This window comes from Orycteropus afer, unplaced genomic scaffold (genome assembly GCF_000298275.1).
Source record: "Orycteropus afer afer isolate SDZICR_OR568_19922 unplaced genomic scaffold, OryAfe1.0 scaffold00017, whole genome shotgun sequence".
Lineage (NCBI taxonomy): Eukaryota > Metazoa > Chordata > Mammalia > Tubulidentata > Orycteropodidae > Orycteropus > Orycteropus afer.
The window spans coordinates 12,918,502-12,936,280 of record NW_006921604.1 but is presented as its reverse complement, the minus strand read 5'-3'; positions in this window follow the sequence as shown (position 1 = coordinate 12,936,280).

Below are 17,779 nucleotides of genomic sequence, written 5' to 3'. Positions count from 1 at the left end.
CAAAATAAAATTTAAAAAAAATTTAAAAAAAAAAAAAAAACTCAAGATATTTCAAATAGACCCCTCAGATGCTTTTCACAAACTGTGAGATCTTGGAATTTAACAGATAAATTATCTTTTATAATTTTTTTTAATTGGAAGAAGAGTAGACATTTCAGAAAAGAATATAGGAAAATAGGAAGAGTGAAGAGTTACTATAAACAGAACAATTGCTATTATTTTTGTGAAAATTAAGATGAAGTAATGAGATAACCCCTATCAAATTAAAACTCATGATACTGCCTGGGGTCTAGTGAAAGGAACTACAGTCTCATCAATTGCTGTTGGGACTGTATACTACTGCAAACACTCTGGACATATTTGACCATGTATGTCAAATATACATATCTTTTCACTCAGTGATCCAACTCATGAAATATGTTCTAAAAAAATAAATGTACAGGATATAAAAATATTTATCATAATATATTATATACTAGGAAAACTTGAAAACAACCTTGTTGTGAAAGTGAAGAGCAGCAATGGGTGGGTTAAAATAATTACAGTGTATCCAGACAAGAGAATTTGCAGTTACAGAAATATCTGTTATTGTGGGGGTCTTTCCCCCAACCTTATCTTTGGGGCTCTCAGCTTCCTTTGTGTCTGTTTCTGACAGTACCATCAATCAAGGAACTCTCCCTGTCTCTTACATAGGTAAATTGTTGATAACTTAATTCTGGCCAGATATGGATGCTTGACAAGAGAAGGTCTCTTGCTTTTTGAGACTGTTGACTGTAATAGCAACACCACAAGACTGCCAAAAAGAAAGCCAACACTGAGGAAAGCAGAGCTGAGATATGGAGAGGAAGATTCTTATCAATGTTGTTTAAATACCTGGGTCTCACTGAAGCCAGCTAGACAGCTTTTGGACTTCCCAATTATATGAACTAATAAATTCCTTGCATTTTTCTGTTTAAATTCACAATTAAAAGATTCTTGAATAATATATTGTCATTAAAAACATTTTGTATGGAAAAAAAAATTCCTTAAATCAAACAAGAATGAAAATACAACATACTAAAATTTTTGGGACACAGCAAAAGCAATGATCAGAGGGCAATTTATAACAATAAATGCACACATCAAAAAAGAGGAAGGAGCCTAAATCAATGCCTTAACCCAACATCTCCAACAATTAGAAAATTAGCAGGGGAAAACAAAAAAAAAGCCTATTGTCAGTAAAAGAAAAGAAATAAGAAAGATATGAGCAGAAATAAATGAAACAGAAAATAGAAAGACAGTAGAAAAAAATCAACAAGACTAGAGGTTGATTCTCTGAAAAGATTAATAATATTGACAACCCACTGGCAAACTTAATAAAGGAAAAGAAGAAGATCTAATAACATGAATAAGGAATGAAATGGGTGATGTCACAACAGAGCCAACCAAAATAAAAAGGATAATATCAGGATATTATGAAGAACTGTACTACAACAAATTTGAAAACCTAGAGGAAATGGATAGATTCCTAGAAACACACTACTTACCTAAATTAACACAGACTGAGGTAGAAAATTTGAACAGGCACATAACAAAAGATGAAATTGAACAGGTTATAATAAAAATTACCAATTAAAAAAAAGTTCTGGCCCAGCTGGTTTCACTGAAGGGTTCTACCAAACTTTCAGAGAAAAGTGGACACCAGTCCCACTCAAACTGTTCCAGAACATAGAAAAGGATAGAATGCTCCCAAATTCGTTTTATGAAGCAAGCATAACTCTGATACCAAAACCAGAAAAAGACAATACTAAAAAGAAAAACCACAAACCAATATCTCACGTGAATATAGACACAAAAATCTTCAACACAATCCTAGCCAATAGACTCCAACAATAGATTTAAAATATAATAATAATACATCATGACGAAGTGGAATGCATACCAGGTATGTAAGGATGCTTCAACATTAGAAAAACAATCAATGTAATCCATCACATAAGTAAAATAAAGGAAAAGAACGACATGATCATATCAAGCAATGCAGGAAACACATTTGATAAAATTCAACACCCATTCCTGATTAAAAAAAAAACACTGTCAGAAAAATAGGAATGAAATAGAAGGAAAATTCCTCAATATAATAAAGAGCATATATGCAAAACCAACAGCCAAAATTATTCTCAATGGAAACAGAATGAAACCATTACCCTTGCAAATGGGAACCAGAGAAGGATGCCCTCTATCACTGCTTCTATTCAACTTGTATTGGAAATCCTAGCAAGGGCAATAAGGCAAGAAAGGAAAATGAAAGGCATCTAATTTGATGAGGAAGAAGTAAAACTATGCCTGTTTGCAGAAGATACGGTCCTATACATAGAAAACCCAAGAAACTCAGCAAGAAAACTATTGGAACTAATGGAAAAGTTTAGCATACTGGAAGATATAAGATCAACACACAAACATCAATTGGATTCTGTTCTGGTTACCTCTGTACTGGTCTGACAGAAAATATATCACATATGGGATGCTTGAACAAACAAGAGTTTATTCTCTTACAGTTTGGAGGCTTTCAGTCCAAGTTCAAAGTGCCAGACTCCACAGGCTGGGTGGAAGCCCCTCAACCTTGGGCTTCAGCTCCTGCTCCTGGCCCACTGGAGCTGGAGGCTTTTCTTCACTCAGACAGCTGCCCGCTGCTGAGACTGACAAGACCAAGGTTGACAAAAAGGTACAGTCCCAATGCTACCAAACCACATGGCAGGACATTAATTTAAGTCCATTGAAAGTCCCAAGGTCGGCAGAGCATAGCAGGCTGCTGAACAACAACACAGCTACATGCAGGGTTCAAGCATGCCATAAGCTAGAGACCATTCCCAAAACTGTTTCCTATACACAGAAAGCAGAACACATACCCAAAGCAGCTACTCAGCTACTCCAATAGATTCCACCATGGAGTTAATTACCAATCTCACCATGGGGAATAACTACATTTAGCTGCCCAGCTTCTCAACCAGGCCCAGCCAAATTGACACACAAACTTAACCACCACAGATTCCTCTACAGCAGCAAAGAGATCGCTGAAAAGGAAATAAGGAAATCAATATCATTTACAATACCTATCAAAAAGATAAAATACTCGGGAATATGACATGGCATTTTTCATTACAAAAAATGTTTCAAGATCCATTCTGAAGTACAGTGCTGTCAGTGATAGAATAATATCCATATGCCTACAAGGAAGACCAGTTACTACTAGTATTACTCAAATTTATGCACCAACCACCAAAACCAAAGACAAGGAAATTGAAGATTTTTACCAACTTCTGCAGTCTGAAATTCACCAAACATGCAATCAAGATGGTTATTACTGGTGATTAGAATAGTCAACTGACTGGAAGAGATCCATATTTGTACCCATTCCAAAGAAAAGTGATCCCATAGAATGTGGAAATTATCGAACAATATCATTAATATCACACGCAAGTAAAATCTTACTGAAGCTAATTCAAAATAGTTGCAGCAGTATATTGACAGAGAACTTCCAGAAATGCAAGCTGGATTCAGAAGAGGATGTGGAATGAGGGATAGCATTGCTGATGTCAAATGGATCTTGGCTCAAAGCAAAGAATACCAGAAAAAATGTTTACTTGTATTGTATTGACGATGAAAAAGCATTTGATTGTGTGGATCATAACAAATTGGGGATAACATTGAGAAGAATGGGAATTCCAGAACACTTGATTGTGCTCATGAGGAATCTGTGCATAGTCCAGGAGGCTGTCATTCAAACAGAACAAGGGGACACTGCATGGTTTAAAATCAAGAAGGGAGTATGTTAGGGTTGTATGCTGAGCAAATAATCAAAGAAGCTGGACGAAGAAGAACATGGCATCAGGATTGGAGGAAGCCTCATTAACAACCTGCAATACACTGATGACACAACTTTGCTTGCTGAAAGTGAGGATGACTTGAAGTACTTATTGATGAAGATTAAAGACTACAGTCTGCGGTATGGATTACACCTCAATATACTAAAAAAAATTCACTGCTGTCAAGTTGAACCCAACTCATAGCAACCCCTCCTTGGGTTTCCGAGGCAATATCACTATGGAAGTAGATTGCCTAACCTTCCTTCCAAGGAGTGGTAGGTTTGAACCACCAGCCTTCTGATTAGCAATCAAATGCCTTAGGCACTATGCTGCCAGACCTTAATATAAAGAAAACAAAAATCCTCACAACTGGACCAATAAGCAGCATCATGATAAATAGAGAGAAGATTGAAGTTGTCGAAGACTTCAGATTACTTGGTTCTACAATCGACACCAATGGAAGCAGCACTCAAGATATCAGATGATGTATTGCATGGGGCAAATCTGCTGCAAAAAACCTCTTTCAGGTGCTGAAGAACAAGGATATCTCCTTGAAGACTAAGGTGCACTTGACATAAGCCACGATATTTTCAGTTACCTCATATGCATGTGAGAGTTGGACAATGAATAAGGAAGACCGAAGAAGAGTCGATGCTTTTGTGTTGTGGTTTTGGGCAAGAATGCTAAAAGAATCATGGACTGCCAGAACTACCAAATCTGTCCTGGACGAAGTGCAGCTGGAATGCTCCTTGGAAGGGAGAATGGCCAGACTTTGTCTCATCAACTTTGATCATGTTGTCAGAAAGGACCATTCCCTGGAGGAGGATATCATGCTTGGTAAAGTGGAGGGTCAGTGAAAAACAGGAAGGCCCTCAACGAGATGGATTGACCCAGTGGCTGTAATGATGGGCTCAGCTATAGCAAGCATTGTGAGGCTGGCAAAGAACTGGACAGTCTTTTGTTGTGTTGCACATAGGGTCACTATGAGTTGGAGCTGACTCGATGGCACCTAACAATAACAACAACAGTGCCACAATGGTTAAGTGGTTAGCTGCTATGCAAAAGGCTGGCATTTCGAACCCACCAGCTGCCCTGACAGAGAAAGATGAGGCAGTCTGCTTCTGCAATGATGACAGCCTTGGAAATCCTGTGGGGTCCTATAGGATTGCCTTAAGTCAGAATTGGCTCAGGGGCACACAACAACAACAAAGTAGTGAAAAGTGGTTGTCTATAAATGGACTTTTTTTTTTTTTAACTTTCATGTAACTTCCAAATTTTCTCTAATAAACATGTAATATTTTTAGGATGGAGAGATGTTTTATTAAAAGAGTGAAAACATGCCTTTTAAGTATAAAATTGGATTTTTTTCTTTTTTACTCAAACATCTGCCTATGTGCTTTTTTGTGGTATCCCACATTTCCCAAGCAGAAAGGAATGCCAGCTGTTCTCATTTTTCCAATCCCTTGTCCATTGTTGACAGCAGCTTCAACCTACTTTTCCTGTTGAACACTATGAAATACAAGGCAAAACAATCCCACACTCCTGAGTGCTGTCTAATAAGACTTGTGGTTGGTTTGTTTCTTATCCTTCCCAAATGGTTCTTTTCAGAAAATGGGGAGAGGCATAAAAGAATGAGGCCCCTTCAGTGGAACATTTGATTTATTTATTTATTTATTTATTTATTTACTTTTTATGTGATTTGGGTCAAAGTTTACAGAGTAAAGTTGTTTTCCATTCAACTGTTAATGCACATTTGTTTCGTAACATTGATTGCCATCCCTACCATGTAACAGCTCTCTTCCCACTTCCTCCCTGTGGTTACCTTTTTCCTGTGTAAAAAAGATAGCCTTCTGAGCTATCTCCCTGCACAAATGCTGCCCTTCTGATCTCCCAGGGTTGAGTGTAGCTAACACGTGTAAATGTTTACGGTATATACTTGTCTACTGCTTTGACTGGAAACCACTCCCATAGTCTGGGGAGTTTCACCAGTCTCTATCAGACCAGTAAAGCTGATCTTTTTTTTTTTTTTTTTAAATGATTTTGAGTTTTTTTCACATTTTCCTCCCACTCTATCCAGGATCTCCAATTTCAATCCTTTTCAGAGTGGGTGGCAGTGGTAGGCAGGCACCATTTAGTTCTGGTCTCAGGACCTTGTAGGCTGAGGTTCCCATGGCCCACTAATTGTTACCTGAAAAATGCCCGGGTCCAGCCCTGGAGCAGTGCAGCCAACAGTCCACACCAGAGTTCAAGGAGAAGAAGAGAGTTTAATTAGGAGGTGCACCAGTGAGAGACGGATGGGTTCTCAGCAGCTCCAAAAATGCTCATTCTGCTCAGCATTTACAATCAGGGGTCCTTACACTAAAGCAAAAAAGATACAGCACTTATGCAGGATTAATGAACGATTTTCTGAAAGTTAGATAAGACAGTGGGTAATTAAGAAAGGATTATTTCCTGTGAGTTCCTGCAAGTCGGGTAGTCCTTAAGAGGCTCCATAGGTATTTGTTAAAGCCCAGGTGGCTGGTCCCAAAGTCTGGCCCATCTGGTCTTTAGATGGCCCTATTTTAGCACAGGATGCAGCAAGAACTGATACCTGTATCTTAGAGAGAGAACATGTTAATTATAACACAAGGTTGAAGCCAGGTTTTAAAGAAATGGCATCTTAACTGAAAAGATGGAGTCTTATTCTAATATTATGGATTCAGGCCTAACAAAGCAAAAATCTTTATTCTCACATTTTGGACTAATTGTTTCCATGCATCTTTGATTTTCTTCACTCTTCTTTACTCTAAGTGAGGAAAGAACAATATTTGCATTTTAGATAGCTGCTCACAAGCTTGTAAGAGCCCAGTCGATACTCACCAAAGTAGGATGTAGAACAGTGTTTTTGTGTATTATGTTATGCCAGTTGAGTTTGATGTCCCCATGACTGTAGTCCATAGCCTGCAGGCCCAGAGACTCACTCTGTTAAGGTGTTTGGTTGTGGCTAAGAAGTTATCATAACTTTACTCCCTGTTAACTCTATTATATATGTGGACATTTTTATGTTGTTGTTGTTGTTGTTAGATGCCATCGAGTCATGTCTGACTCATAGCGACCCTATGCACAGAAGAGCGAAACACTGCCAGGTCCCACACCAGCTCCATGATCCTTGCTATATTTGAGCCCATTGTAGCAGCCACTGTGTCAATCCATCTTGTTGAGGACCTCCCCTCTTTCGTCGACCCTTCACCTTACCAAGCATGATATCCTTCTCTAGGGAATGGTACCTTCTGACAACATGACCAAAGTAGGTGAGACAATGTCTGGCCATTCTTGCTTCCAAGGAGCATTCTGGCTGCAATTCCTCCAGGACAGATCTTTTAGTTCTTTTAGCAGTCCGTGGTACTTTCAGCATTCTTCGCCAGCACCACAACTCAAAAGCATCAATTCTTCTTTGGTTTTCTTTATTCATTGTCCAGCTCTCACATGCACATGAGGCAATTGAATATATCAGTGTCAGTCACACCTTAGTCCTCAAGGAGAGATCCTTGCTCCTCAGCACTTGAAAGAGGTCCCTTGCAGCCAACTTGCCCCATGCTATACATTGTCTAATGTCCTGACTGCTGCTTCCATTGGCTTCGACTGTAGAACCAAGCAACATGAATTCTTTGACAACCTCAATCTTTTCTCCATTTATCGTGATGCTGATTATAGGTCTAGTTGTGAGGATTTTTGTTTTCTTTATATTGAGATGTAATTCATACTGCAGACTGTGTTCTTCAGTCTTCACCAGTAAGTGCCTCAAGTCATTCTCACTTTCAGCAAGCAAAGTTGTGTTGTCAGCATATCACAGGTTGTTAATGAGTCTTCCTCCAATCTTAATGCCACATTCTTCTTCATATAGTCCAGCTTCTCTGATTATTTGCTCAGCATACAGATTGAGTAAGTATGGGAAAAGGATACAACCCTGACACACTCTCTTCTTGATTTTAAACCATGCAGTGTTCCCTTGTTCTGTTTGAACAACAGCCTCCTTGTCAATGAACAGGTTCCTCATGAGCACAATCAAGTGTTCTGGAATTCCCATTCTTCTCAATGTCATCCACAATTTGTTATGATCTACACAATCAAATGTCTTGGCATAGTCAATAAAACACAAGTAAATGTCTTTCTGGTATTTTTTGCTTTGAGCCAGAATCCATCTGTCAACAGCTATGATATCCCTTGTTCCACATCCTCTTCTGAATCCAGCTTGCATTTCTGGAAGTTCTCTGTCAATATACTGCTGCAACTCTTCTTGAATTATCTTCGATAAAATCTTACCTACATGCGAAATTAATGACATTGTTCAATAATTTCCACATTCTGTGGGATCACCTTTCTTTGGAATGGGTATAAATATGGATCTCTTCCAGTCAGTTGGCCAGGTAGCTGTCTTCCAGATCTCCTCCAGTGGGGCATCTGTTTGTTGAAACATCTCAATGGGTATTCCGTCAATTCCTAGAACCTTGTTTTTAGCCAATTCCTTCAGTGCAGCTTTGACTTCTTCTTTCAGTACCGTTGGTTCTAGATCACCTCCTGAGATGGATGAAGATCTACCAGTTCTTTTTGGTACAGTGACTCTATGTATTCCTTCCATCTTCTTTTGATGTTTCCTGCATCATTCAATATTTTGCCCATAGAATTTTTCAATATTGCAACTTGAGGCCTAATTTTTTTCCTCAGTTCTTTAAGCTTGAGAAATCCTGAGTGTGTTCTTCCCTTTTGGTTTTTTGACTCTAAGTGTTTGCACATTTCATTATAGTAATTGGCTTTGTCTGCTCGAGCTGCTCTTTGAAATCTCTTTTCAGCTCTTTTATCATGTCATTTCTTCCATTTTCTTTAGCTACTCTCCGCTCAAGGGCAAGTTTCAGAGTTTTTCTGTCATCCATTTTGGTCTACTTTTCTCATCTTTTTAGTGACCTCTTGCTTTCTTCATGGATGATGTTGTTGATGTCATCCCACAATTCTAGTTTTTGGTCTTTGGTGTTCAATGCATCAAATCTATTCTTTCGATGGTCTCTAAATTCAGGAGGGATATATTCAAGATCATATTCTTGCTCTCGTGGACTTGTTTTAACTGTCTTTAACGTCAAGTTGAACTTGCATATGAGCAGTTGATGGTCTGTTCCACAATCAGCTCCTGGCCTGGTTTTGGCTGAAGATACTGAGCTTTTTCATCACCTCTTACCACAGATATAGTCAGTCTGATTCCTGTGTATTCCATCTGGTGAAGTCCACGTGTACAGCCACTGTTTGTGTTGTTGAAAAAAGGTATTTGCAATGAATAAGTCATTGGTCTTGCAAAATTCTATCATGCGATTTCCAGCATCATTTCTGTCACCAAGGCCAAATTTTCCGACTACTGGTGATGCTTCTTTGTTTCCAATTTTTGCATTCCAGTCACTAGTGATAATTAAAACATCCTGATTGCATGTTTGGTCAATTTCAGACTGCAGAAGCTGATAAAAATCTTCAATTTCCTCATCTTTGGCTTTGGTGGTTGGTGTATAAACTTGAATAATAGTCGCATTAACTGGTCTTCCTTGTAGGCATATGGATATTATCCTATCACTTACAGCATTGTACTTTAGGGCAGATCTTGAAACATCCTTTGTGATGATGAACACTACACCATTCCTCTTCAAATTGTCATTCCCGGCATAGTAGACCACATGGTGATCTGATTCAAAATGGCCAAAAACAGTCCATTTCAGCTCACTAATGCCTAGGATATCCATCTTTATGCATTCCATTTCATTTTTGACAGCTTTCTCTTTTTCTAGATTCATACTTCATACATTTCATGTTCTGATTATTAATGGATGTTTGCAGCTGTTTCTCCTCAATTTGAGTCCTGCCATGTCAGCAAATGGAGGTCTCGAAAGCTTTACCTTTTCCATATCATTAAGGCTGGTTCTACTTTGATGATTCAGCTCTTTCCTGGTCCTATTTTGAGAGCCTTCCGACCTAAGTGCTTTATCCTCCTGCACTGTATTGGTCAATGTTTCCAGACTATTCATAAAGTTGCACAGTAATGTATCAGACAGTGCTTCTCTGCTATTCATAAGACTTCCCCTGGCCAATTCTTTGAGAACTGGATGGCCTCCTCCTTCTTCCTAGTCTGTCTCAGTCTGTAAGCTGTTGAAACCTGTGTACCATGTGCAATCTTACTGGGTTTGAGACACCGGTGGCACAGCCTCAAGCCTCACAGCAACACGCCACCAAAGTAGGACAAACTGACAGACAAGTTTGTCTCCCTTAGCTGTTCAAAACCTCTCCACCCTCCCCACTCTCCCCTTACATAGATCCCTGACACTTTCCTGCCACTTGGGAGAGGTGTGGTCTGGGTCTCCAGCCTTACCTGGATCCCTGCCTCTGCTTCCTCGCTCTGTCCTGATTTCCCCTACCCCCAGCTTTTTCTCTGCTTTCCCACTGTTTGGGAGGGGTGTGGCCTGGGACCAGTGTCTGTTCCATAGTGATACTGCCTCAGAAACCCAAGTAGGGGTTACTGTGAGTCAGATTCAACTCGATAGCAGTGAGTTTGGTGGGTTTTTTTGGTAAATGTTATGTATTTTGTTGTTGCTGTTCAGAATACATACAGCAAAACATCTACCAATTCAACAGTTACTACTCTTCTGTGTTTCCTGGAGTTGTTAAATTAAGCTGTTAATTTGAGATCTTTTTATTTATGTAAGCATTTCACAATTTCTTTTTGTGATTCATCAAATGTCAATATAGCTATACAAATTTCTAAATGTTTGCTCTCAATCTCTGTACTTACTTCCTGGTGAGCTGGTAACAAACAACCCCTGGGCTGTTAGGTGAGTTGCATGGACATTTTTATAGCATATACAAATAGGAGTGTAGAGATATCAGCCACCAAACTTATATATGGTCGTGGGTGTAGTCCCATACCTGATCATCTTGCCTGTCTACCTGTACAGACACTTGTAGCTTAATGAGAAACATTTGTTTTTCCTGTACATTAAATTAATAATCACCTCCTGTGAATATGTTATCATTTGAAAAAAAATTTTTTTTCCATTTCCTGATTCTCCCCAGGCCCTTCCATATTTTACATGCAGTTAAATCATTTGGGTTTTTTATAACTTCTTGATTTAGACATTCAAATGAATAGACCAACCCTGTCAGCTTTAGTAAGAGGTAATTAAGTTTGTGTGTCAACTTGGCTGGGCCTGGTTGAATGGCTGGGCAGCTGGATGTAGTATTCCCCATGATGAGACTGCTAATCACCTCCATGGTAGAATCTACTGTGAACAGCTGAGTAGCTGCTTTAGGGATGTGGTCAGCTTCCTGTATATAAGGAGAAGCCTTGCAGAACGGCCTCTAGTTTATGGCATGCTTGAACCCTACATGTAGCTGGATCATTGTTCAGCAGTCTGCCATGCTCTGCCGACCTTGGGACTTTCAATGGACTTGAATTAATGGCCTGCCATGTGGTTTGGTAACATCAGGACTGTGCCTTTTTACTTGTCAACCTTGGGTCTTCTCAGTCTCAGCAGCCAGCAGCTGCCTGAGTGAAGAAAAGCCTCTAGCTCCAGTGGGCCAGAGCAGGAGGCAGAGCTGAAGCCTAAGTTTGAAGGGCTTGCACCCAGCCCCTAGAGCCTGACACTTTGAACTTGGACCTAAAGCCTCCAAACTGTAAGAATAAACTGTTTGTTAAGGCCATCCCATTTGTAGAATATTCCTGTCAGAGCAGCACTAGTTAACCAAAACGGTAAGCTAAGAAGGTAAGCACCAGCTTCAGATCAGACTCACCTGGGTGAGATTCCCTACTTTATGACAGGGCGCAGCTCAGCTCTGCGGAGCCCCTCCTGTGTGCTAAGTGCTCACAAGCTCTGGGAGACAAAATGAATGAGTATATAGCCCCTGTCCTTAAGGAGCCCTCAGGATACAGGAGGAGTTTAGTGTTTTGCCTTTGTAACTGTAGGCAAGTTGTTGAATTCTTTGAGCCTTAGTTTCCTTATCCAGATAACAGAAAAAAATCCTCCCTCCAAGGCTGGAGAATTGATGGCACAAGGAAGCTATTGTCTTGAGCTTCCTTCTATTTACCTGTATTGAGAAAGGGAGAAAGTTTTTATAAAAGAAGCTCTCTGTGAGGTTTACATGAACTTTACCCAAATATCTAAGATATTGTCTTAGGGATTGTCTGAGAGACAATCCCTAAGACCTTGAAATTTCCTGAGTTTACCAAATGAAATGTCTTTGGTATCTATGAAGGAGTTCTAGTGGCACAGTGGTTAAAGCTCCCAGCTGCTAACCAAAATGTCAGCTGTTTGAACCAACCAGCTGCTCCACAGGAAAAAGATGTGACAATCTACTTTCATAAAGATTACAGCCATAGAAACCCTAAGGAGCAGTCCTACTATATCCTGCAGGGTTGCTTTGAGTCTGAATTGACTCCACAGCAATGGGTTCAGTTTGGTTTTGTGCTCTATAATGCTCCAGACCAAAGCTGAGAGTTTAAGCTAATGAGGTGACTTAGGTGGGGGCTGGTCAGGCTGGAGAGACTACTTCATGAAATCACTGACCTCAGGAGAGATGGGATGACTTGGTTCAACCATGCAATGTTGTTGGTAGTGGCCATCAAGTCAACTCTGACTCATGGCAATCCCATGTACAATAGAAGAAAAAGTTGTTTGATCCTGTGCCATGTTCATGATCATTGGTATGCTGAAATCCATTGTTGTAGCTACTGTGTATTTTGAGTAACTTCTAACCTAGAGGGCTCATCCTCCAGTACTTAACATAAGAAATATTCTACTGTGATCCATAGGGTTTTCATTGGCTAATTTTTGGAAGTAGACTGCCAGGCCTTTCTTCCTGGTATGTTTTAGTCTGGAAGCTTCTCTGAAACTTGCACACCATGAGTGACCCTGCAGGTATTTGAAATACTAGTAGCTTGGCTTCCAGCATCATAGCAACACACAAACTACCACAGTATGACAACTTGACAGATGGTGGCATACATAATGAGGTGCCACTAAAGGCTCTTGATAGGAAAGCTCTATGAGATTCCTGATTGGTGAAAGACATCAAAGCACATGAAAGGGTAGTGCATCCCCTTTAGGGACATGAAAACTCCACATTGAGAACACTCCCAGGCCTTGCCTATGCATCTCTTCATTTGTATCCTTTTTTTTCTTGCTATAATAAAACTGAGGAGCTCTGGTAGCATAGTGGCTAAGACACTTGCCTGCTAACCAGACGGCTGGCGGTTCAAACCCACCAACCACTCCTCGGCAGGAAGGTTGGGCAATCCTACTTCCGTAGTGATACTGCCTCGGAAACCCAAGGAGGGGTCGCCATGAGTTGGGTTTGACTCGATGGCATATAACAACAACAACAACAACATAATAAAACTATAATCCTAACTAGAATGATTTCTGTGAATTCTGTGAGTCATTCCAGTGAATTATTAAAGCCAAGGAAGTAGTGGGAGCCAGCAAGTCAGAAGTGAAGGGGGCTGGTAAGACCCCTGAGCTTATGGCTGGTATCCTGAGGAGACAGTCCCCGTGTTAACTTGTGAGGTCTGACTTCACTTCGGGTGGTTAGGGTCAGAGGAGGAAGTACTGCTTGAACAGATGGTGTCAGAACAGAAGTAGAATGTGTGAAATTTGATTATTTTCCCACTCAGCATGAAAAAGGGGATTTTGTTTAAATAATTCTCCCCACAATCTCTTTGAGAATTTTGAAAGATAAAACTAGCTCTACCTTTCACCTGCTTCTATAAAACTTTCATTTCAGTCTTTAGATTATTCAACAGGGCAGGGTACACCTTACACAAGATAAATTTCAAGATTTTTTTTTTTTTCCTCTTTTAATTCCCTTCACCCAAGTTAATATGTGTCTGTTCTCTACTTGGTGGTTTTCCCTCCCTCCCTCCATACTCACCCCTAGTAACCATCAAAGAACATTTCTTCTTTTTTTTATGAAGACTTTTTCTTGATTTTTTACAGTAGTGGTCTCAAATAATATTTGTCCTTTGAGAATTGACTAATTTCACTCAGTATAACGGCCTCTAAGTTCATCCATGTTATGAAATGTTCTCCAGATTCATCATTGTTCTTTAATGTTGCATGGTATCCCATTGTGTGTTTGTACCATAGTTTGCTGATCCAGTCCTTCACTGATGGGCATTTAGGTTTTTTCCATCTTTTTGCTTTTGTGAATAGTAATGGGATATACGTAGGTGTGCATTTACCTGTTTGTGTCATGGCTCTTATTTCTCTAGGATATATACTTAGTAGTGGGATTGCTGGATCAAATAGTATTTCTATTTCCCACTTTTTTTTTTTTTTAATTGTGATTTGGGTACAAATTTACAAAGCAGATTCGTTTTACTCTCAACAGTTCATGCCCATTTGAATTCATGGCCCCGATTACAATTCCCAACTATAAAAAGCTCTCCTCTCTCCTCCCTGTGACTACCCCTTCTGTGTGCCCTTCTTATCTATGCATTCTTATCTGTCCAGCTTTTCCTCTACGTGAATGCTGCCCCTCTGATGATTCATGGCTGATTGATCTAAGGGGTGCATTTTCCTAAGGCAAATGTTCTGCTTGTAGGTCTTTCCACTGTTGGGCTGAGAGCCAATTCATGGAAGTAAGTCCATTTCCAGGCCCAAAGGATAACCTGGGGCCACAGTCTCAGGGGTTCCACCAGTCTCTATCCAACCAGTAATTCTGGTCATTTTTGTGTTTTTGAATTTTGTTCCACATTTTTCCTCCCACTCTATCCAGAATCTGCAATTTTGATCCCTTTCCAAGTGGTTGGCATTGGTAGCCAAGCACCATCTAGTTCTTCTGGTCTCAGTCAGGGTCATGAAGCCTGAGGTCCTGGTGGTCCATCATATCTTTGGACTAATTATTTCCAAATGACTTAGATTTTCTTCACTTTTCTTTGCTCCAGGTGAGAGGAGACCAGTAGTTGCAGCTTAGATGGCTACTTGAAAGCTTTTAAGACCCCAGTCGCTATTCACCAAAGTAGGATGTAGAACAAGATTTTCATGTACTATGTTGTGCCAATTGAATATAATGTCTCCCAAGACTATGGTCCTGAGCCCACAGGCCCAGTGATTCTCTTCTTCAAGGTGTTTAGTTGTCTCTGAGAGGCTACTCCAAACTTGTCCTCTGTTACTTCTGCAATGCATGTGCGTAATTTTGTAGCACAAGTACACATATAAGCCAAATCTATCCTTGGTCTTGGGTATATTCCTGTTTGCCTACCCCCACCTGATCTTCTCACCTGTCTATGCATTTTTCCATAGCCTAGTGTTTGGTGCCACTGATAATGCAGTATTGTGCATGTAATAGTATTCCATTTCCAGCTTTTTAAGGAAGTGCCATACTGTTTCCCACAGAAATTGTGCCATTTTAGTCTCACCAATAGTGTATGAAGGTTCCAGTTTCTCCACCCTCTCATCATTTGTTGTTTTCTGTCTTTTTGAACTTGGCTGTTAATGCTAGGCTGACGTGATATCTCATTATTGTTTTGATTCGCAGCTGTCTCATAGCTAATGATTGTAAGCATTTCTTCACATGTTTGTTAACTGCCTGAATTTCTTCTTTGATGAAGTGTCTGTTCATGTCCTCTACACGTTTTTCAATTGGATTATTTGTCTTTTTATTGTTAAGGTATTGAAGTTTTCTATAAATTTTGGAGATTAGCCTCTTGTCCAATATGTTGTTGCCAAATTTTTTTTCTCAGTCTGTGGGTTCTGTTTTTACTCTTTTGGTGAAATCTCTTGAGGCATATAAACGTCTGATTTTTAGGAGGTCCCACTCATCTATTCTTTTAAAATTGCAATTTGGGTGTAACTTAACAGGGCAAATTCACTTTCCACACAGCAGTTCACATACATTTTGTCTCCCACTCATCTATTTTGTCTTTTGGTGTTTGTTCTTTTTCAGTTTTTTTCAATAGTGTATTTATGTTCTGAATTAGAGCACCTAAATTTGTTACTATTTTTTCTTTCATGATCTTTATGGCTTTTGCTTTTACTTTCAGGTCTTTGACCCAACTTGAGTCATTTTTGTATATGGTATGAGATATGGGTCCTGTTTCATTTTCATGCAAGTGAATATCTAGTTTTGCCAGTACCATTTGTTAAAGAGACTATCTCTTCCCCATTTGATGAGTTTTGAGCCTTTGTCAAAGATCAGCCATCCATGGGTAGATGAATTTACTTCTTTGCTCTCAATTCTGTTCCATTGTACATCTGTCATTGTACCAGTACCAGGCTGTTTTAACTACCATGGCTGTGTAATGGGTTCTGAGATGGGGAGCGTGGGGCATCCTACTTGGTTATTGTTCTTTCAGAAGGGCTTTACTTATCTGGGGTCTCTTTCCTTTCAGTATAAACTTGGAAATTAGTTTTTTCATCTCTTTAAAGAAAGATGATAGAATTTGGGTTGGGATTGCATTATATTTGTAGACTGCTTTAAGTAATATTGATGTTTTCATGATAAGTCTTCCTATAACAACAACAACAACAACATCCAAGAGCATGCTGTATTCTTCCATTCATGTAGGTCACTTTTGTTTTCTTCTTACAGTGTTTTGTAGTTTTCTCTATATAGGCCTTTTATGTCTCTGGTTACAATTTATTTCTAAGTACTTCATATTTTGGGTTTCTATTGTAAATGATGGGAGCTCTGGTGGTGTAGTGCCTAAGGCATTTGACTGCTAACCAGAAAGCTGGCAGTTCAAACCACCAGCCACTCTTTGGAAGAAAGATGGGGCAATCTACTTCCATAGTGATACTGCCTTGGAAACCCAAGGAGGGGTTGCTATGAGTTGAAATTGACTTGACGGCAGTGTTTTTTTTTTTTTTTTTTTTTAATTATTTTTATTTTTTGTCTATTGTAAATGGTATTGCTTTCCTGACTTCCTTTTCAGAGTTCTCTTTGTTAGTGTAAAGGAGCCTGACTGATTTTTGTATATTGATCTTGTATACTGCCACTTTCCTGAAACTGTCAATTATTTTCAGTAATTTTCTTAATGAGTCTTTGGAATTTTCTATGTATAAGATCATGTAATCTGCAAATAGTGATAGTTTTACTTCTTCTTTGCCAATTTGGAAGCTTTTATTTCTCATTCTTGCCTTATTGCTCTGGCAAAGATAATCAGAACAATATTGAAAAGGAATGGTGAGAAAGGGCATCTTTGCCTGGTACTTGTTCATAATGGGGAATGTTTTCAGTCTCTCTTTATTGAGAATAATGTTGGCCATTGGTTTTGTATACAAGCCCTTTATTATTTTGAGGAATTTCCTTTCTAATCCTATTTTGCTCATTGTTATTTTTTTTATAAGGAATGGGTGTTGGATTTTGTCATATGCTTTTTTCTGCATTAATTGATATAATCATGTGGTTCTTGTCCTTTCTTTTATTTATGTCTTGAATTATGTTGATTATTTTTCTGGTATTGAACGATCCTTGCATAAGCAGTATGAATCCCACTTTGTCATGATGTATTATTTTTTGATACATGTTAAATTCTACTGGCTAGGATTTTGTTGAGAAGATGGTCATGAGGGATATTGGTCTGTAATTTTCTTTTCTAGTAGTACCTTTGCGTGGCTTGGAATCAAGGCTATGCTTGCTTCATAAAATGAATTCAGGAGTTACCCCCTTTTTTTTTCTATACTCTAGAATAGTTTGAATAGAATTGGTGTCAGCAATTCTCCGAATGTTGGGTAAAATTTTCCAGTGAAGCCATCTGGGCCAGGACTCAACTCAGTGGTACCTGTTTTGGTTACCTCTGTGCTGCTCTAATGGAAAATACCTCAAATGGGATGGCTTGAACAAACAGGAGTTTATTCTCTTACAGTTTGGAGGCTTTAAGTCTGAGTTCAAAGTGCCAGGCTCTAGGGGCTGGGTGAAAGCTCCTC